The sequence below is a fragment of the Peromyscus leucopus genome, chromosome 3 (genome assembly GCF_004664715.2).
Source record: "Peromyscus leucopus breed LL Stock chromosome 3, UCI_PerLeu_2.1, whole genome shotgun sequence".
In the NCBI taxonomy this organism is placed as follows: Eukaryota; Metazoa; Chordata; class Mammalia; order Rodentia; family Cricetidae; genus Peromyscus; species Peromyscus leucopus.
The window spans coordinates 137219181-137240319 of NC_051065.1; the positions used below are offsets into that span (position 1 = coordinate 137219181).

Below are 21139 nucleotides of genomic sequence, written 5' to 3' on the forward strand. Positions count from 1 at the left end.
GAGATGGCACCGGTGTACATGGTTACCAACGACTGCGGGCAGGGCTGCATCCCGTGTTTCTGGAGGGGGTGCCTTGCAGTGTGGCAGCTGTGGTGGCCGAGTCTCTGACTCACAGACACTTCAGGGAAAGAGCACGTACCATCTTTAGCTGCAATCTTCAAGTGGCATGCTGTCTGGAGTGTGGCAGCCTGTGCAGGCCAGCTTATCCTGGCCTGTGGCATTTGCTGGGTTGTCCACTCTGTCTAGCTACTGACCTGGTCACCATCAGGTAGTTCATTTTCAGTATTCATTTCCCTTGATTACTCACTCAGACAGCTCCTCGGATACAAAAATACTCCCCAGAACAAGTGATTAACACAGTCAGCAGCAGGGCCAGCTTCCTTCAGACTTCATTAAGGGTCCCATTAGCTCTTCTTCTTTCTTTTAATTTAAAAAATTCTATGTGTTTAGCTTTTTGAATATAGGATCTATGTAGCCCAGGCTGGTCTTGAACTGTTGATTGTTCTGCCTCCACTTCCTAAGGGTTGGGATTACAGTCCTCTGCTACCATATTCTGGAGCCATCCCCTCCCCTCCCTTCGCCACTTCACTTCTCCCTGACAACCCCAACTCCCATTAGATTCTTTTGTATTGTTTCTTTATTGTATGTGTATGTGCATGATTGCGTGTGTGCAGGTGCACACACATGCATGTGCACACAAAGGCCTGAGGTTAACTTTGTGTGTCATTGCTCAGGCACTATCCACCCTGTTTGTTGAGACACGGTCTCTCACTGGGACCTGGGACTTGCTGATTAGGTTAGGTTGGGCTGTCCAGTGAGCACCAGGATCCTCCTGTCTCTGGCTCCCCAGCCCTGGGACTTGGTGCATGCCAGCACACCAGGGGTTTCACGTGGATCCTGGAGATCAAACCCGGGTCCACATGCTTGCACGGAAGATGTGTGTGGAATGGGTCTTCTCCTCAGACTTAGCCTCTTTTATGGAATTTGATCATGCCAGGCTGAGACCATCGCTACAGGTTCAAGAGGAGTGAGATGTGCCTCCCCGACTCTGGGAGTTCAGGGCAGACGTGGCAGTATATCTTCAGCTCTGACTGAACTGGCACCTGCCATCCCAAGATCCGATAGGGCCTATTAAGTTTACTTACTTAGCAAAGAGTTTTAAACACCGGTCACAGGCTTGTCTCTCTGTGCTAGGTGTTCGGCATGTAATAATGAATATAATCAATAATATAATCTCCGGCCTTGTGGACCTGCATTTCTGTAGGGAGGATAGTGAGTGAACAAATACAGAAATAATAATGCTTTGATAAAACTGTGTGTGAAATGAGCAGACCAGGGAGACCAACGTTAATTAGAAGAGTTCATACACACTGAGAAAAAAAGTGTCTGAGAAGTGACATTTGGGCTGAGACTAAGCTGTGTGGGAAGAGGGGATTGTTGGGTTTTAGGGAGGGAGAGGAGAGAAAGTTCTAGAGAAGATGCTGAGTCTTATGGATACTCCTTCAGGCCAGAGGTTTTTGAACACTGACAGCAGGCAGTATGGCCCTGGAAGATGAAGCCAGGCACTTTCTCTTTAAGATTTTCAAGGAAAGGGGAGGCAATGCATAACGGTGAAGTAGGCCTTGTTAATGTGTGGCTTATGCTCCATGGTGGAGACAGACAGAAGAGTATGAGTTAGGCTCTGTGACAGGGTTCCCCTTATCTCTGGGGAGGGGAATGGGACTGTTTAACATGTGACCCATGTCAGCACCATCCAAGGAGAGATTTTGAAACATGATGGTTACAGTGTCTGTATTAGAAACACAATGCCTCCTTCCCAAAGCATCCTGGGAGAGAGAGAAGTGGGGGGCTGGAGGCAGGTGTAGTGGTGTATGCTTGTAATCTTCTAGCATGTGGGGGACTAACCCAAGCAGGAAGACCAGGAGTTCAAGATCATCTTTAGCTACTAATGGAGTTAAAGGCTAGCCTGAGCTATATGAAACCCTGGGAGGTAGTGGGAGGTAGAAGAGAGAGGGGGTGTGAGAGGACCGGGTGTAGGAGAGGGGAAAGGGGGGAGGAAGAAGAGCAGAGAGGAGGGAGGGGGAGAAAAAAGGGAGAGAGATTAATTTTGAGTTGGGGTTGTTCAACAAGAATTTTTAAAAAGCAAGCATTTATTCATTAGAATTCCATATCATAACAATAGATTAGGGAGCAGGCAGCGTTGAGAAAGAAAGGCCTCTTTTAATTTTTGAAAACTCCTTTAGGTATATGAGAGGCCAAATCTGATGGACTGTATTTCAGTCAGACAGAATGGAGTTAACCATGTGATGACCTTTCCCCATCCAAGGGATCGTGAGACAGGACGAAAGAGGGAAGAGGGGTGGGGGTGGTGTGGCGCCCTTCTGTGTGCGTCCAGTTTCCCAGAGGGGAGGGGCACGCAGGAATGTCGCTCCGCCCCTCAAGCGGGACTCCAGAAGTGGGGCAGCCTCCAGCCAAAGCACTGGGAGAAGCTGAGCGACAGTGTGCCCTGAAGCTTTGCTTCTGAAGGCCTGTGACCAGCTGTCTGTTATCATAACTTGTTTTTCCAGCCCTGGTATTTTAATGGAATATTTATTTTTAAAGTGAGTAGAAAGCAAATAAAGGCAGGCAATGCCAGTCCAAGTTTTTGTCAGCGTCAAAAGATAAAATTATTACCAAGTTTCAACATGATTCAACCCGGCCCTGTTGGACGACAGACCAGCAAGCCTGGCCACAGGCTCGGCGGCCCTTGTTGTTTGATTTGGTTGTTGGTTTTGTTTTGGAAAGAGTTCAGCCTAGCCTTCATGCCATGAGGATTATAGGCAATGACACCATGCCCCACCGGAATTAAGCTTGTTAGTTTTGGGAAGCTTGTGCTGTGTGTGTGTGTGTGTGCTCTGTGTGTGTGTGTGTGGTGTGTGTGAATGTATGTGGTATGTACACACACGTGTGCCTGTGTGTGCAGGTGCATGCACTAGTGGGTGTCTGGAGAGGCCAGAGGAGGGTGTCAGTAGTCCTCCTTGGGCGCTTCCTCCTCTATTCCTTCGAGGCAGGGTCTCTTATTGAACTTGGTACTCATTGTCCTTGAGGATAAATGGCCGCCAGCCAGCCCCAGCGTTACAGGAGTGGATCTGAGTCCCAGGCCTCCTGCTGAAGTAGCCAGTTCCTTGTGTTCCGGGGCAAAGACCCGGACCAGGGACACAGGGGTGGACGTGGAAACAGAGACATTATTAAAGGGAAAGCACTTCTGAGCGTGAGTGTGGGCCTGTGAGCAGGGAAAAGCTTGTGCTTTGCAAGTGCCGGGCCACAAGCTGCGGGACCCTTTATAGTCCATTCTCTCCAGTGTTGTTACTTCAACTTGTCTTGGGCGTGCTTTGTTGGTTGTTTGAAACCCTCGTGTAGAAAGATTTCCAGTCCTTAACAGTTGGTTTCTTTCCTATGTCCATCTTGATGCAGCAGTTTTAAGGTCTCTGCTACACTCCTGCCGTGTCAGAGAGCCTCGGCCCCACGCCTTTCAGTCTGGGGCTCCAGGCTTTTTTGCGGGTACTGGGATCCAAACTCTCAACACAAGCCACCTCTCCAGCTCTGTTTGTGTGGGTGCATGGGTCTGTGGTTGCTTCTTGTTTTGTTTGTTTGTTTTGTGGGAGGTTGTTATTTAGTTCTTTGTTTTTGAGACAAGTTCTCCTGTAGTCCAGGCTGGACCTTGGAATTGATATGTAGCCAGAGACGACCTTGAACTGATTTTTAAGCCTCAAACTCCCAACTAGCAGAGTTGCTGGCCTGTGCCACCGTGCCTGGATTGGGTCTAGATGCATAGTTTAGACTGGACTCTAACTCACCATATTCCTTCCTTGGCCTCCTAAGTATTGGAGTTACAAGCACATGTCACCACTCTGGGCTGTGAGTTCAAATTTTTCTTTTCTTTTTGCAGTATTGGGCATTGGACAGATGTACATGCAGACAAAACACCCATGCATATTTAAAAACGTTAAAAAATATCAGTGTGCTGCATCTTTAATCCCAGCACTCAAGAGGTAGAGTCAGGCTGGCTGATCACTCTGAGTTCTAGTCTAGCCAGGGCTACATAGTGAGAGCTTGTCCTGAAAAGAAATGCTAATGAATGTTCTATGAATATACATATGTACACATATAGACATGTATATAAATAAACATTTCAGAGTCTAGTTAAAATATATCATTTCACATATTATATATGTCTTTGTTTTGTGTTGTTAGAATACAGTTGGATAGTTTATAAAGATAAGAAACTTATTTCTCCCAGTGTTGGAGGCTGCCCAGCACAGATATCACCTAATCTCTGCAGACTGAGAAGTCCGCTGCATTGGTGTTTGGTACGGACCTGTGTGGTGTTTTGAATAGGAAATGTCCCATTGGCTTGTGAGTTTGAACACTTGGTCACCACATGGTGGTGCTGTTTTGGAAGACCGTGGAACATTTAGGAATGGAGCTTCGATGTGAGCCAAAACAAATCCTTTCCCACTTAAGTTGCTTCTCAGTTATTTGGTCAGAGCAAAAAGGAAGTTAATTGTTTTGGTTTGGCTTCTCTGTTGCTGTGATAAGACACTGACCACAACTGACTTGGGGAGGATAGGGTTTATTTTTTTCTTCCAGGTAAAAGTTCATCACTATGGGAAGTCAAGGCCTGGGCTCAAGCAGATACCATGGAGGAATGCTGCCTACTGGCTTGCTCAGCTACCTTTCTTTTCTTTTTCTTTCATTTTAAAGATTTGTTTTTGCCGGGCGGTGGTGGCGCACGCCTTTAATCCCAGCACTCGGGAGGCAGAGGCAGGCGGATCTCTGTGAGTTCGAGGCCAGCCTGGGCTACCAAGTGAGTTCCAGGAAAGGCGCAAAGCTACACAAGAGAAACCCTGTCTCGAAAAACCAAAAAAAAAAAAAAAAAAAAAAAGATTTGTTTTTATGCACTTGGAAGTGCATGTCAGTGCTCACGGAAGCCAGGAGAGGGCCTTAGGTTCCTTGGAAGTGGAGTTGCAGAATGTCATGAGCCACCATGTGGGTGCTGGGACTGAACTTTGGTCCTCTGCAAGAACAACACACGCTCTTTACTGCTCAGCCATTGCTCCAGCCCCACGGATACTTTTCATAGAGCTCAGACACACTTGTTTAAGGATGGCACCACCCACAGTGGGCTGGGTCCTCCTCCATCAATCATCAGTTAAGAAAATGCCTCACAGACATGACTGTAGGTCAACCTGATCCAGGCAATCCCTCATTTGAGGTCCCCTCTTCCCAGGTGATTCTGAGTTGTGTCTAGCTGACTGCTGTAGCTAACTAGAACAAGACTACAACTTCCTTGCGTCTTCACCCCACAGCTCAGATAGAGGGTTAAAGAGGGTAAGAGAGACCAAGAGACAAAGCGTGTCCTCATGCCTGGTGATTACCATTGTTTATCCAGTCACTGTGTTGTAATATCTGTCACTGGGCCTCACCCCACCACTGCTGTACTGGGATCAAATTCCCAGCACAGGATTTTTGAGGTGTGGGGGTGTGCTCAAGCACATTGTTGTGAAGAAGCTACCACGGTATGTCTAGTCTTTCCTCCGAGTTACTGTTGTCGTTGGTTTTCTGTTGACTTCTGTCTGTGCCACAGGCACGCAGTGGTCGTCGTCGATACTACAGTCAGCTCAATGATAATCGACGTGAAAGAAAACAACCGATGTTAAGCTGGGCGGTGGTGGCGCACGCCTTTAATCCCAGCACTCCATAGGCAGAGGCAGGCAGATCTCTGTGAGTTCGAGGCCAGCCTGGGCTACAGAGTGAGTTCCAGGACAGCCAGGGCTACATACAGAGAAACCCTGTCTCGAAAAACAAAAACAAAACAATAAAAACAACAAGGAAAAAGAATCAAATTTAAAGTAATTTAAGTCTTGACATAAACACACCCGTGGAAGCACAGCACTGGGATATTGAACACAATTTCCTCCTGACCCTTTGTGCTCTCTCCCTCCCTCGTGTCTCCCCTCACCCCTTCTTGGCTTTCTTCTATAATAACCTGCCAATGTGCTTAGTTAAACTTAAAAGTTTCTTAGTGTCACTTGCTACAGTATCTGCAGCCAGTTCCCCCGACCGCCCCTACAACAGAATTGCTACTTTGAAGACAATATGCAGTTGGGCAGACCACAGTATTGCATGGAATCTTGGCCGCCCCCCTCCCCCCGCCCTTAGTGCTGTTACTTCAGACCTAACCACACTACATTCTGTATGTATGTATGTATGTATGTATGTATGTATACATGACAGCCTCACTACACATCCTGGACAAAGCAGTCAAACCCAAGCCAATCTGGTTCACAATTTAGTACCTGGGCTCCTAGAGTGAGAAGTGTGGAACAGCCCAGAGCCTGGGCCTCCCTGTCAGGAAGCGAGTGTGCTCATGGTCAGGTCATGGTGGTCACCCATGTGTCCCCTAGTCAATGGTACTTCACCTGGTAACCTTCCCTCATCCTAGTCAGTGTCCCCTAGTCAATGGTACTTCACCTGGTAACCTTCCCTCATCCAGTATCCTACCTTTTGAGATCTAATATATTGTGCACCTTAATAAACTTATCTGGGTTCAGAGAACAGAACAGCCACTAGATAGACATAGAGGCCAGAAAATGGTGGCACACACACCTTTAATCCTAGCATTCCTGAGGTGGAGATCCATCCAGATCTCTGTGAGTTCAAAGCCACACTGGAAACAGCCAGGCATGGTGACACACACCTTTAATCCCAGGAAGTGATGGCAGGAAGCAGGAAGGTATATAAGGTGTGGGAACTAGAGCCTGGTTAAGCTTTTAGGCTTTTAAGCAGCAGTTCAGCTGAGATCCATTCAGAGGAGGACTCAGAGGCTTCCAGTTTGAGGAAATAGCATCAGCTGAGAAGTGGGCGAGGTGAGTTTAGCTGTGACTTGTTCTGCATCTCTGATCTTCCAGTGTTGTTTTTATTACTAAGACCTTTTAAAATTCGTCTACACCTGTGAGCTCTTTTCCCTGCTGAGCCATGCTGCTGGCCAGACATTCAGTTCTCTAGTCCTTTCCTGGGGGTAGTTATTTCAGGAGGAGCCTATTCCTATTCAGTGGGACGTTTGGTAGGACCTTCTACACATCAGTGGAGTTCCTTGCTTTGCTAGAGAACTCTGGCCACCCTGGCTCCCCCCGAATACTTTCATGTCCCCCCTGGAGCACTGCTTTGGGTTCCTCTCTCTGCACTGTGGGCCCAGATATGGAAGACTGCATGTACACTTAGCAGCACTCACGCCCAGGTAGAGTTGGAAGTGTTGGCAGAGGCCTGGAGGCTGGGTGGGACATGTTAGATCTCAAAAGGTAAGACACTGGATGAGGGAAGGTTACCAGGTGAAGTACCATTGACTAGGGGACACTGAATTGTGTGTATAAACCGTAGGGGAAGAGGAGAACACAGAGGCTCTGGATTAAGGAAGTGACATCTCAGTTTTGTAGCTGGAGAGTTTTCTCTCTGGGTCCCGCCAAGCCCCGGCAGTCTGACAGCCCACTTATAAAATAAACACACAGATGCTTATATAATTTAAACTGTTTGGCCACAACAGGCTTCTTGTTAACTGTTTTTATATCTTAAATTAACCCATTTCTATAAATCTATACTTTGCTACGTGGCTCGTGGCTTACCAGTGTCTTCACATGCTTCTTGTCATGGCAGTGGCTGGCAGTGTCTCCCTCTGCCTTCCTGTTCTCTCAGTTCTTCTCTCTGTTAGTCCCACCTAAACTTCCTGCCTGGCTACTGGCCAATCAGTGTTTTATTTATTGACCAATCAGAGCAACACATTTGACATACAGCCCGTCCCCCAGCACAGTTTATGAAGCAGAGTTCTAGCTGCAGAGGCAGACAGAGCAGGCCTCTAGTCAGCTCAACAGTTCTTTCTCTAAACCCACTGTAGACACTGGGAACTATGGGTCTTTCTTTCGCCATCCTTTCCCTGTAGGAAGCAGGATGTGACTGTTAGAGACCATTAAATATCTCCTTACTGTTGCCTAGGAGGGAGACGAGCGTTCATGGCCTAAAGGGCTTGATGTTCTCAGGATTACATTTCTTTTAAGAACTCCAGAAGCCGTGGAAATGGGTCAGGCTGCAATATTCCACAAGCTTGGCCTGTGCAGCTCACTAGCCTGTACCTTTTGCTTTCACTTCTCCGGAGAAACGCACTTTTGTGAAAGAATATTATCATTCTCATTTCATTCTAGTAGGTGAGTCAAGGGGTAGCCACAGCAGGAGGAGAAGAAAAGCTACCCTGTTGGGCAGTAGCTCTCAACTTCCCTAATGTGGTGACCTTTTAATACAGTTCCTCATATTATGGTGACCTCCAACTATAAGATTATTTCGTTGCTCCTTCATAACTGTAATTTTGCTACTGTTATGAATTTTAATGTAAACATCTGCTCTGCTGGGCTTGTGATCCACAGGTTGAGAATCAGTGTTGCTTGGTGAGCTTTATTTGTGGTAGATGCATAGGTGGGGGGTAGGAGGTGCTAGCAGGTGTGGATGGAAGGGAAGAGGTGACGGGCAGTGTGGATGGGATGCAGGAGGTGACGGGCAGTGTGGATGGGATGTAGGAGGTGAGGCAGTTGGCTATGATGCAGAGGCCTGGCAAGAAGTCACAAATGGAAGGTTGGCAACAAGTAGGGCCCTAGAGGGTGATCCAAGAGCACTGCAGCTCCAGACAGGCAGTCAGCAGCCTGCATCAAGGCTTGCTGACAACACAGAATAAATAGAGATTAATCACTCCCCAGGGCACCATATTATCCCTCCCAGGTACCCTGCCCATCATCGGCTCCTTGGACCCAGAATTTTGGATCAGAGGCTCATTGGCAGTTGGTGGGGTCTAAATTATTCATGAGTTCTGTGACTTAACAGCTTGCTGAAGCCACACTTCCATTCTGTACACTTTTTATAGGAGTGTTGTTTGCCTTTGACAGGAGGGACTCTCCCGCATGAAGGCAACAACTTGGACTGGTGAAGGGACTTAGAGGGAGGACATGGGAATTCTCCTGTTGCATTATGAGTCTTAAGACATTATGTTCAGAGATAAATGATGAGGCAGGGGTGTGTTATATAAACACAGTTCCTTTTTTTTTTTTTTTTGAACAAGCATGCACTTCTCAGATTTGATGACTTGGGGCCAGGTCAGCCTTTCCATGTTGTCCAGTAACCACTCATTTCTTACTCTGTCTCCCCCACCCTGGACTCTGTGGACAGGAGGTGACTCTTATTCATCCCCAGCAGTGATGAAAGATAGATAAAGGTTCATCTTTTCCTTACCCAGCATGCTCTATTCTGGAAGTCTTTATAATTAGAAATTCTCTCGCAGCAAACATCATCTCTTTCTTTTCCAGTGTAAGTAGGAAGTAACTCAGAACAGCACTAACAGGCATTTAGTAACGGGTGATGATGGTAATGATGACATCTAGTTGCCATGGCAACACACACTTATTCTCACAGTGGTTCTTGGGCTATGTGAAATATGGAAAGGAATATACACACTTCTCCCCACACTGTGAGAGAAAAAAATGTATCTCTGGTCACCTAACGTTTTTCTCTAATCATGTTTATTCTAAGTAGTTGAATCCATTTTCCTGATGCTGTGACTTAGAATGACGTCAGCTTTAGGGATGGCCTCCTGGTTAGTAACAGTGTTAGAGATCGAGGGGAGCAGGGAATGAGGGAGGTGGCTTGTTAAGAAATATGGATGGCAACCCATTTTTAGCACAATTTCCTTTTCATCCCTTCATGCTCCCATTCTGATCTTTATCAACCCAATTAAATCCTCCTTAGACCTAGATATTACCTCACAATCTAGACAGACAATACTGAAAATCGTTCATGGGGCTAGAGAGGTGGCTCAGCAGGTAAGCGTGCGGGCTGCTCTTCCACAGGGTCCCCAGTACCTGTGATTCCACCCTCTTCTGGCCACCGTGGACACCCCCCATGTGGCATACACTCACAGACACATGCATATACATAAAAAGTATAAATAAATAAATATATTTTAAAGATGAGAGAATGCTGTGCAGGAATCAGTTTTAAAAAGGAAATGTGTGGGAATCGGTGCTATTTCTAGATGGTGGCCGTCTAGGATGGGTACTCAGCTGGGTTGTACCACTTTTCCTGGTTGCTAAGCACTGAAATACTAGTGGCTTGTCACTGTGATGGCATCCACTAGAGAAGACCACCTGGACACAGGTTCAAGCCAATAAAAAGTCTTTATTAGCCGGCTGGTGAGTACACTGGGTGTTTGGGACCGAATGCAGCTCCAAGCCTTTGTGAACTTTTGGGTGCAAACACCACATCATGGGGTGCTGCACCTCAGTTAGCAGGAACAGTTAGCCAGAAGTACAACTGCAGTAGCCAAAAAGATTAGTACATTCCGAGACTGTCCCGGAATTGCGGACTTTGATGGATTAGGTCTTTGTTTCCATTTTGGCAGGTGCTGCTGTCTGCATGCTGGCTTCCAAGGCCTGAATGGTACTTCCACCAAGGAGTTAGCCGTGCCAAGGTCTGAGGGCCCGTTACATCACTCTCTTCCTGTCCCTCAGCCAGCCAGCGTTGGTCTTTGGTGACAATCATGGTTAACCACTGTGCTGGCAGTTTTATGCCAACTTGACACAATCTGGAGTTGTCTGGGAAGAGGGACCATCAGTTTGGGCCAATGCCTCTGTAAGGTTTGCCTGAAGGCCAGTCTGCAGTCATTTTCTTAATTAGTGATTAATAGAGGAGGGCCCAGGCCACTGTGGGTAGTCCTATTCCTGGGCAGGTGGTCCTGGATGGTATAAGAAAGCAGCTGAGCATGCCAAGGGGGAGAAGTCCATGACCTCTGCTTTAGCTCCTGCCTGAAAGTGGGAAGCACTCTGTGTGTGTGTGTACCTGTGTGTGCTCATGCACATGTGTGTCTGTCTCTCTCTCTGTGTGTCCATCTCTCCGTGTGTGTATATGTGTATGTCTATGTGCACCTGCACATCCTCATGAATGTGTGTGTGTGTCTCTCTGTGTGTGTCTATCTGTGTGTGTGTGCATGTCTGTGTGCACCTGCATGTGCTCATGCATGCGTGTGTGTCAGTCTCTGTGTGTGTCTGTATGTGTGTGTGTTTGTGTGTGCATGTCTGTGTGCACCTTCACATGCTCATGCATGTGTGTGTCTATCTCTGTGTGTCCATCTCTGTGTGTGTCTGTCTGTGTGTGTGTATGTGTGTGCTGCCCTCATATAAGGAGGCAATGAGGAAAGGAAGTGCTGCCTGCCTGCCTTCCCCTCTTGCTGGTGAGTGCATCTACCCTGTTACTGCTGACGCCACCATCCTCAGTTCTTTCAGCCTTCTAATGGGGACTGATGATTCTCCAGGAATCATCTTGGTCCTCAGGACCAGCCTGGGACTGATAAAGCATCCAGCCTTGTGGACTGAGCAACTCAGCATCCCAGGATACAGACAGCCAATATTAGGTGGACTACCTGGCCCCTTCCAGAAATAGGCCACTCTAATAAATCCTCTTATAAAATATATTTATTCTGCTGGGCATAGTGGCGCATGCCTTTAATCCCAGCACTCAGCAGGCAGAGGCAGGCAGAGCTCTGTGAGTTTGAGGCCAGCCTGGTCTACAGAGTGAGTTCAGGACAGCCAGTGCTACACAGAGAAACCCAGTCTCACTCAAAAAGCCAAAACCAACCAACCAACCAACCAACCAACCAGCCAACTAACCAGCCAAACAAAAAACAAAAACAAAACTCTTTAAAACATATTTATTCTACCAGTTCTGTTTTTCTAGAGAATTCTAATAGAGCATCTTCCTAGATGCAGTCTAGAATCATTCAAATAAAAACATAAACATATTTTCCCCCATCCAGACATGACAAAAAATGCTGTGTACCTTGTAAAAGATCATTTTATATTGGTTCATCAACATCTGCCTTATTCTACAGCTAGAGAATATTCCATTACAGGGATGAGCTGTGTATCAGTCAGGTTTTCCGGGCAACAACCAATCACTGACCAACAGCACCATACACAAATGAGCCTTTGCTTCCCCCTGTACATGTGTGGTGAACTGAAGTGGCTGTGATTTGGGTCACAGATCTGTAAGTGAGCTGACGAAGGTTTGTACTTCGGGCAGGAGGCATTAGGCTCTGTTGTTCTTTTGGGGATGCTGACACACACGTGAACACACTGTCTCTGCTCACATCACACCTACAAACATCTTATTGGCCATCACATGACAACTTACCTGGACAGACCCATAGTCAAGAAGGAAAGATATTTTCCTTACCCATCCTGATGCTGCAAGGAGCTTACAGATCCGTAATATTGCTTCAGGTAGTGGATGTCAGTATGATTCTATCCACCACAAGATCGATTTTGTTTCACCAGCTGTTTATGGATGGACACGAAATTTGCTTTCCACCTTTTTTGCATAGTTATATGAGTTAAGTTAATCCTAACTCTGAACTCTCATTCCAATGAGATACTGACAATTCACTCCATCACTATTAGGACAGGCATTTGCCTCTGTGTGGTGTGCTGATGTTAGGATCACATGCAAGTTAAATGCCTGAGAAGCCCTTTGATTCTGTTACTGGTCTCTACCAGCAGCCATGGAGGCAGGGTCCAAGGCACACAACCTTTTAAGGATCCATGCTGCTATGATTTCTGTGTCATAGGACCTGGGATTCAAGTTCAATCTACAATAATAGGAATTCTTTCCATAGGTACAGTGATCTCACTTGGATGTGTGCTAACAAAAGTAGAATATTATTTGTTTATTTTAAAAGATGCATCTTATTATTTTAAATTATGCGTCTGTGTGTGGGTATGTGCACATGAATACCACTGTCCGTGAGGCCAGAGATGTTAGATTACCCTTGGAGCTGCAATTATGGGTGATTGAGAACTGCCCAACGTGAAAGGTGAGAATTGAACTCAGGTCCTCTGCAATGGCACTGTGCTTTCCTAACTGCTGAGCCATCTCTCCAGTCTCAATAGCAGAGTATTACAGTTTCATTTGTATTTTTATGTGTATATACATGCTCATGTGTCATGGCATGACTATGGAGGTCAGAGGACTTGTGGGAGTCCTCTGGAAGAGCCATCAGTGATCTTAATCCCCACGCCCCACGCCATCTCTTTTGCCCCTGAGCTCTGGTCCTTTTTGCTTTCTATGCGAGCACTCTGACTGCAGAGCCATGTCCCCAGGCTCTGTCTGCATCCTCAGCTCAGGTTTCCTTCAACTCTCTGAACTCTGCTGTTTGCCTGGAGTGCCTTACTCTTCCTTTCTCCAATGAGTCTGGGTTTCAAATATTCTTGCAGACACCACCTTCCCTGGAAAATCACTTGGCTCTCAATCACTCCTGGTTTGAATACTGATCCGAGAGTCCAGGCAACCTTGGATTCCTTTTACCACAGAACTTTGGACACCATGCTGTAAACTGAATCCCCAGAAGAGACAGAGAAATTGTGGAAGGTGGGAACGGTTTCTTTTATCCCCAAATCTTCAGCCCTGGAATAGCTTACCTAATTGAGCAGGCTCTCAATTAATATTGCCTCTCTGCAAATGTGTGAAGTATCCCAGGGATGCTGGAGACTCACGGTCAAGTTCTACCTCTTCTGGAGTTATTTTTGATGTATTAGAGAAATGTGATATTAGGACTTAGAGCCAAGGAAGAGTCAGAACATGTAGCTTTGCAAACAGGTCCAAATCTAAGAGGAGGCATCTGCCTCAGGTCTTGGCAGATCTTCTTGCCTCTCTAATCTGTTCTTCTATCCAGCAGATGTCTGCAAACTGCAACCTCAAGATAATTAATAATGCAACGAGTAGGGAAGGGAGTAGTTTTGTATTTTGGACTCAAATTTTTCCATCCTCATGTGTGACATTCAATTTGTTTTCTTCTATTGAGGTGTATGCCTAAGTAGGTTTAATTAAGCATAACTGTTAAAAGGTAGAATAGTTATTGGTTATAGATGAAATGGCTGGTGGGATACTATCAGAAATTAGCAGGGGAGGGACAAGGAGTTAGAGCAAGTAATAGGGCATTTAGGAGAAGGAAGTAATTGGTTTAGAGAAATATGGGAATGAGAAGAGAGCATCCCAAAGTGTTGAAGTTTCTCTTGATTACATTTTTACATTTATTTGTTGACTGGTTGTTGGTGTTTGGGATCAAGCTCAGGGCCTTGCATAAACTAGGGAAGCTCTTGACTCCTGAGCTACATTGCCAGCGCTTGATTTCTTGACACAAGGTCTCATGATGTAGCCCAGGCTGACCTTGAACCTGTGATCATCATATCTTTGCCTCCACTGGGACAGAAGGTATGAGCCATTATAGCTGATCTTAGTATTTTTATTGATTTGGGCAATGGTTCTAAATATCGAACCATGACCCTTAGGAGGTCCTTGGGACTAATCCAAATTAAAACCTGTATATTCTCAATGAGTAGAAAGTGAAAATATAATTAAGTGTATGACGATTTCTATAATTAAGACTGGCCGAGCCAAGTGAGGTGACACACACCTGTAATCCCAGTTTCTGGGAAATGGAGGGAGGAAGGTCCAGTGCTGAAGGTCATCTTCATCTCTGTAGTGATTTTGAGGCCAGCCTGGGCTACATGAGATACTGCCTTACCCCTCCCACCCCAAATAAAGATTGGTAATAGATCTTGAATAGTGGTGATGCTGGATGGGACACTCTAGTTTTGTATTTCTGTAATATATTCCAAGTCACAGAGAATTTTAAACTGATTATGTCATCCATAAGGCTATAGGGTGAAATAGAAAAATACTCCTGTTTTTCAGAGGCAAAAGCGGGACTTGGGCCATGACTTGTATATGCTCCAGTGAGTTAAACTAAACTGGTTCAATTAGTTCATGTATGAGCTGGTACATGGCCTGTGTATAATACTTTCTTTTCTGTTCTACGAAGAAAGAAAATGTATCGGGGCAAAGAATAGAGGAAGAAGACATATTAGTTCCTTTTGGAGAAATGCCCCACGAAACAGCTTGTGGGAGGAAACACCGATCCTGGTCCATGTTTTCAGGTCTCAGCACATCATGTCAGGAAGTGAGGCTCATGGCGGCAGGAGCCTGTGGCACAGACTCACCATCTCATCATGGTGGATGGGGAAGCAGAGCTCCAGCCCCTGATCACCCACTTCTGCTCGACAGTTTCCAAAGCCTCCGAAAATTGTGCTACCCTCTGGAAATTGAGTGTGTCCAGTGGTTCTCAACCTATGGGTCGTGACCCCTTTGGCGGTCAAACGACCCTTTCACAGGGTTTACCTAAGACCATCAGAAAACACAGCTATTTACATTATAATTCATAACAGTAGAAAAATTACAGTTATGAAGTAGCAAAGAAAATAGTTTATGGAAGGCTGGGCTGAGGGTCACTATGGTGGTATTTTATTTGTACTGAAATGTGATTTTAATTGTTTGTTAATAAATAAAGTTGCCCGGGGATCAGAGCTATTAGCAAGCCATTGGAAAGCAGGGCGGTGGTGGCATACGCTTATAATCCCAGCACTTGGTAGGCAGAGCTAGGTAAGTCTCTGTGTGTTCAGGGATACAGCCAGCATTGGAGACACATGCGTTTAAGACCTGGAGGGCTGTACTTACAGGCAGCGATGAGGCAGTCACGTGTTTGGGTTTACAACCAATGAGAAGGCAGAACAGAAAGACTATATAAAGACAAACACACAGGAAGTAGGTCTCTTTCAGAGAGGTAGGACCACCGCAGGAGGAAGGGTAAGGTTTTAGCTTTGAGCTCTGACCTCTTGGCTTTCTTCTTTACATTGGTCCTGTGTTTCTTATTTAATAAGATGGTTGGTTACATCTACATTTGGCACCCAACGTGGGGCTCTGATTGGTCAATAAATAAAACACTGATTGGCCAGTGGCTAGGCAGGAAGTATAGGCGGGACTAACAGAGAGGAAAAAAGAAAGAACAGGAAGGCGGAAGGAGTCACTGCCAGCCGCCGTCATGACAAGCAGCATGTGAAGATGCTGGCAAGCCACGAGCCACGTGGCAAGGTATAGATTTATAGAAATGGGTTAACTTAAGCTATAAGAACAGTTAGCAAGAAGCCTGCCACAGCCATACAGTTTGCAAGCAATATAAATCTCTGTGTTTACTTGGTTGGGTCTGAGTGGCTGTGGGACTGGCAGGTGACAGAGATTTGTCCTGACTGTGGGCAAGGCAGGAAAACTCTAGCTACAGGTCACCACAACATGAGGAACTAACTGTGTTAAAGGGTCGCAGCGTTAGGAAGGTTGAGAACCACTGGTTTAAAACACAATCATTGCTGAAGATATCACAAACTTTGGTTGCAGGGCACAGAAGAATCTGGCTGTAACTAAGCCGTAAGTTCCTCCTGCTGTGTAGCTTTCGCAGTACTGGAAGATCCAGGCTATTGGGGAAGGATCACCAGTCTCATTCAGTCATCCACCCTACGTGCCACACTACCTGCCAGGTAAGATGCCCACTGCTTCAATAGTAGCACAGCTATGATGAGGGTAGCCAGCCACTTTCTGATCGGCTTTGAGACCTGCTTCAGAGGAGGGAATTTACGTCTGGTCCTGCAAAGCCGATCAAAAGCCCACATCTGGGGAGGTCATAAGCCCTAGAAGGGAAGCAACTGCTATTGTTTTGCTAAGTGAACATGATGTGTTTATCTATTTGGCTTCTAAATGTTCATGTTTATACCTATATATTACTGCTGCTGTGGTCAGACAAGCATCGTATTTGTAGTGGGCAACAGTTATTTCAGAAAGTAACTGGTCTAAGTGCTGAGAGTAAGTGACTGTTAAATGGTCACCCCTAAATGGGACATCTCCTCCAAAGTGGAAGGAGCTCTGTAGAAAGGGGTGGGAGGATTTTAAGATCTGGAAGAAGAGGTAGAGTGTGTGGAATGCCATCTGGGAAGGATGTAGACAATGCATTCTCTCATCAGCCATGATTACCTGCGCAAGACTGAGCCTATCAATAGTCCATCATGGATGGGGGAAGGGCTCCTAAGTCCCTGCCCCTTTCTGCACTCTCTGAGGAGCTGTATACTTTTAATGGTTGCTGGGAGAGGGAGAGGGAGAGAGGGAGGGAGAGGGGAGGGGGAGGGAGAGGGAGAGGGGGACGGAGGGAGGGAGGGAAGGAAGGAGGGGAGGAGGGAGGGAGGGGGGAGGGAGAGTTTCTTTAGTGGTATAGCCTCTGTTAAGTTGCCTGTGTTCCTGTAAGTGACTCTAATTAACCCAGGTCACATGGATACACAAGGAAGACATGGAAACTGAAGGGAAACAATTTGGGAGAAGGAAAGAGATCAGAGTGAGTGGGGAGAGGGCGCCAAAGGAGGTGATGGAGACGAGCATGTTCAGAGCACACTGTACACATGCGTGAAGATGTCAAAATGGAATCCACTATTATATAATTAATATATGCTAGTAAAAAACTGAAAAATTGAGTCTTTTAGATTCAAATGATGACAGATGGGATACCAGACCTTAAGCATACATTCACTAGGAGCAAAGAAAAGGAAGACCAGGGCTGGGAGCTAGACCCTGTCTGAGAGTAGTGTTTGAAATGGACGGATTCTAGAGGTGGGGCTTGGGTATGGAATGGAATAGTGTTTGTTATGGTCAAACAATTGTGTCTTAACATTGAGCAAAGCCTCCTGATGCACTAAGGAGTGATTTGGATGGGGCTGGAGAGATAGCTCAGTAGTTAAGAGCACCAACTGCTTTTGCAGAGGACCTGGGTTCAGTTTTCAGCACCAGTGTGGTAGCTCACAACTGTCTGTAACTTCAGATCTTAGGAATCTGGTGCCCTCTTCTGGCCACTATAGGTACATACGTGATGCCGTATGTACATGATAGGTAAGACACATACACATAAAGAATAAATCTTAAAAAAAAATAAATCTTTTAAAAAAGCAGTGTCTTGATTTTTACTCAGAGCAGAATACAAATTATGTTGGAGGAAGGTTTTGAGGGATGGACACGGGTCACTTCAAGGTTTAGATGAGAGAATGAACCAGAAAAAGGGACAGAACACACATTTAATAAAAACATTTAATGTCATCCTCGATTAATTAGAGTGTATTTTTTACACAGTAGTATAGAAAAAATATTCACATTTGTTGTAGGGAAAATCTTTCTCTATCTGATTGTAGTAATGTAAACACATATTTCACAGTGTGATTACATCATTGATAGTGTATGTGTGTGTGTGTGTGTGTGTGTGTGTGTGTGTGTGTGTGTGTTTATGTGTGTATACAGATAGTACAGTGATTATGTGGTGCACAGAGAGCAACTTGTGGGATTGGTTCTATTCTTCCACTCTGTGGATCCTGGGGAGAGAACACTGATCTTCAGGCTTGGCAGTGGACACTGGCTGAGCCATCTTGCCAGCCCTAATGTAGAGATTTAAAAATTACTCACCACCTCCTATTTAACCTCATCACTATACTGAGAACCATCAAGTCTAGCAAAAGGATATTCTGTGGAAATTCCACATAATTTTCTGGGTGTTATGGGTAGACTAGTTTATTAAGTATTCTGTCTATATTTACACTAGTTATTAGAAACTTTATATTAAATTTTCACAACTGACCCTGTTTTTTTACAAACAGTGTCATAAAGTTTAAAGTAACAAGTCCAAAGTCATATGGGCAAAACAGTGGGAGTTAAAATAGGGAATTAAGCCTAGAGATATTTGAATGCCAGGTCCATACACTTAAGTAGTATTTTATAAAATGATTAAATTTTTTTATTTGTGTGTGTGTGTGTGTGTGTGTGTGTGTGTGTGTGTGTGTGTGTGTGTGTATGTGTGTCTGAAAATATGTGTACCATGTGCATGCCGGTGCCTGCAGAGGGTGCCTGGTCCTCTGGATCTGGCGTTAACAAGCAGTTGTGAGCCAAGTGACGTAGATGTTGGGAACCAACCCAGATCCTCTGCAAGAGCAGTACACTCTCTTACCGCTGAGCCATCTCACCAGCTCTCTAAGCAGTCTTAAAATGAGCAATGTACGGTGTTCCCTGGGAGTCTCTGGAATTTAAACCTGTGTTACCTGAATTTTAGATGTGAAGGATTTTAGGCTTGCTAATCAAGTTTGGGTGCATTCTCTCCGTCTGTCACTAGGTGGAGTCAGCACACTGATAAGCCAGGAAGGTTTGGGGAGCAAACAGCATTTATTCTAGGAAGTCAGGGAGTCAGGAAGGCTGGTTTTGATTAAAGTGCTAAAAAGCTCACTCCCTCTGACAGCTGGCTTTATTTCTTTTCTGGATAATGTAGACGAGGAAGATGAGCGGTCTCTGGAGGTGTAGAGAATTGCTAGAGCCAAGAGCTATGTGGGGCAAATGCATGATCAACGAATTCTGTTCTTTCCCAGGATAGTTCTAATGATCCAGTGTGTGGCTGGGCTGTGGGCTGGGGAAGCAGAACACATCACCACCCTGCCCTGTGCGCTCTGCCTGCCTTCAGCACCTCAACCTTTCACATTACATAATGCTGAGCACACCTAGTGTTTCCGCTGGAAATAGCTCAAATGAAGACTGTGCCATTAGGGGAGCATTCGTGTGCACAACACTTTACAGTGTGTAGAGCACTTCCCCTTGCACTTAGCTTTGAGGTAGTGGATCCTCTCACCAGGGACAGAGCTTCCCGAATCAAAGAATGTAGTGTAAGGAGAAGCTATGATAAGGGTGGGATGGTTGGGCCACCCTCCCTCCATCTTCACAGAAGTCAGGGCTCTCTAGAGAAGTGAACCAGGCTCAGTCTCTCTCTTTCTTCCTCTCTCCTTCCCTCCCTCTCTCCATCTATGCTTTCTGTATCTATCATACCACCCATCTATCTCTATATAATTATCATCTATTTCTCTATTATTAATCTCTCGTTTGTCATATTTAGCTATTTCTACTATCTATCTATCTATCTATCTATCTATCTATCTATCTATCTATCTATCTATCACCTATCTATCCATCTATATATCTGTCTTCCCCTCCCTTCTCTCATTTATTCCAGGATTATGGAAACTGGCAAGTCCAAGGCCCAGGCTGCCAGGGTGCACTCGATGCTGCCGCTTGAGTCTGAGGACAAACTGCTGGCAAAATGCCTCTTCTTTGAGGAATCCCACACTTTTTCTTAAGGCCTTCAGCTAATTAGATGAGGCTACCCACCTTACAGAGGGCAATGTCCTCCACTGCAAGTCTATTGATTTAAGTGCTAATCTTATTTTAAAACATCTTCACAGACACAGGCAGACGTGCTTGACAAAATGCCTGAGTATTGTGGCCTAGCTAAATTGACACATAAAACTGACTGTCGCAGATACGCAGCAAACTCTCTGCCAGACTTTGAGAGAAATGCTTCTTTTGCTGTCTCTGCCAGGGTGTGGAGCTGTTCATCTCGGCCTCTACTCACTCTCTCTTCTGTCCTGATATTGATGAGTGGACAATGATCATTCACATAATTAAAATGGTCTAACACGGGTATTAAAAAAGATTTATTCTAGCCAGGCAGCAGTGGTGCACGCCTTTAATCCCAGCATTCGGGAGGCAGAACCAGGCAGATCCCTGTGAGTTCGAGGTCAGCCTAGTCTACAGAGTGATAAAATTTATTCGTTTATATTTTATGAGTACTTGCCTGCCTGTGTATATTTGTACCACATGTGTGTAGTTGCCTGTAGAGGCCAGAAGAGGGCATCCCATTCTCTGGAACTGGAATTACAGATGGTTGTAGGCTGCCATGTGGATGCTGGGAACTGAACCCAGGGCCTCTGCAAAAGCAGCAAGTGTTCCTAAACTGCCAAGCCATCTCTCCAGTCCCCACACAAGCTTTTTTGTTTCATTTTGCTCTTTTGAAATAGTCCCAGATGCCCTCAGAGTTATGATCTTCCCTTTAAAAATTCCTGAGTGCTGAGGCTCTAGGTATTAAAAAATATATATCTATGCTTGGATTCCGATGCTCTTAGTATCTATTATAATTATAAGGCAGATTTGATATTTCTTTTCTGTAGAAAAACTTAGAAAAGCATGCATTGAATAAAGTACCTTTCACATAAGAGACATATCAAGCGTTATTTTTAAAAGGGTCTCCAGAGATACTGTGTATAGATTTCTGCATTTT

At 45.5% G+C, this 21139-nt stretch overlaps 1 long non-coding RNA gene across 1 annotated transcript in view; it reads left to right on the forward strand.

Moving 5' to 3' along the window:
• The first annotated feature begins 16357 nt into the window (after window positions 1-16357).
• The window catches only part of LOC119087651, an 86655-nt gene continuing 81873 nt past the window's right edge, over window positions 16358-21139 (forward strand). Inside the window, exon 1 of the long non-coding RNA XR_005091157.1 lies at window positions 16358-16493. This is a non-coding gene — a long non-coding RNA (uncharacterized LOC119087651). The remainder of the gene's footprint in view (window positions 16494-21139) is intronic.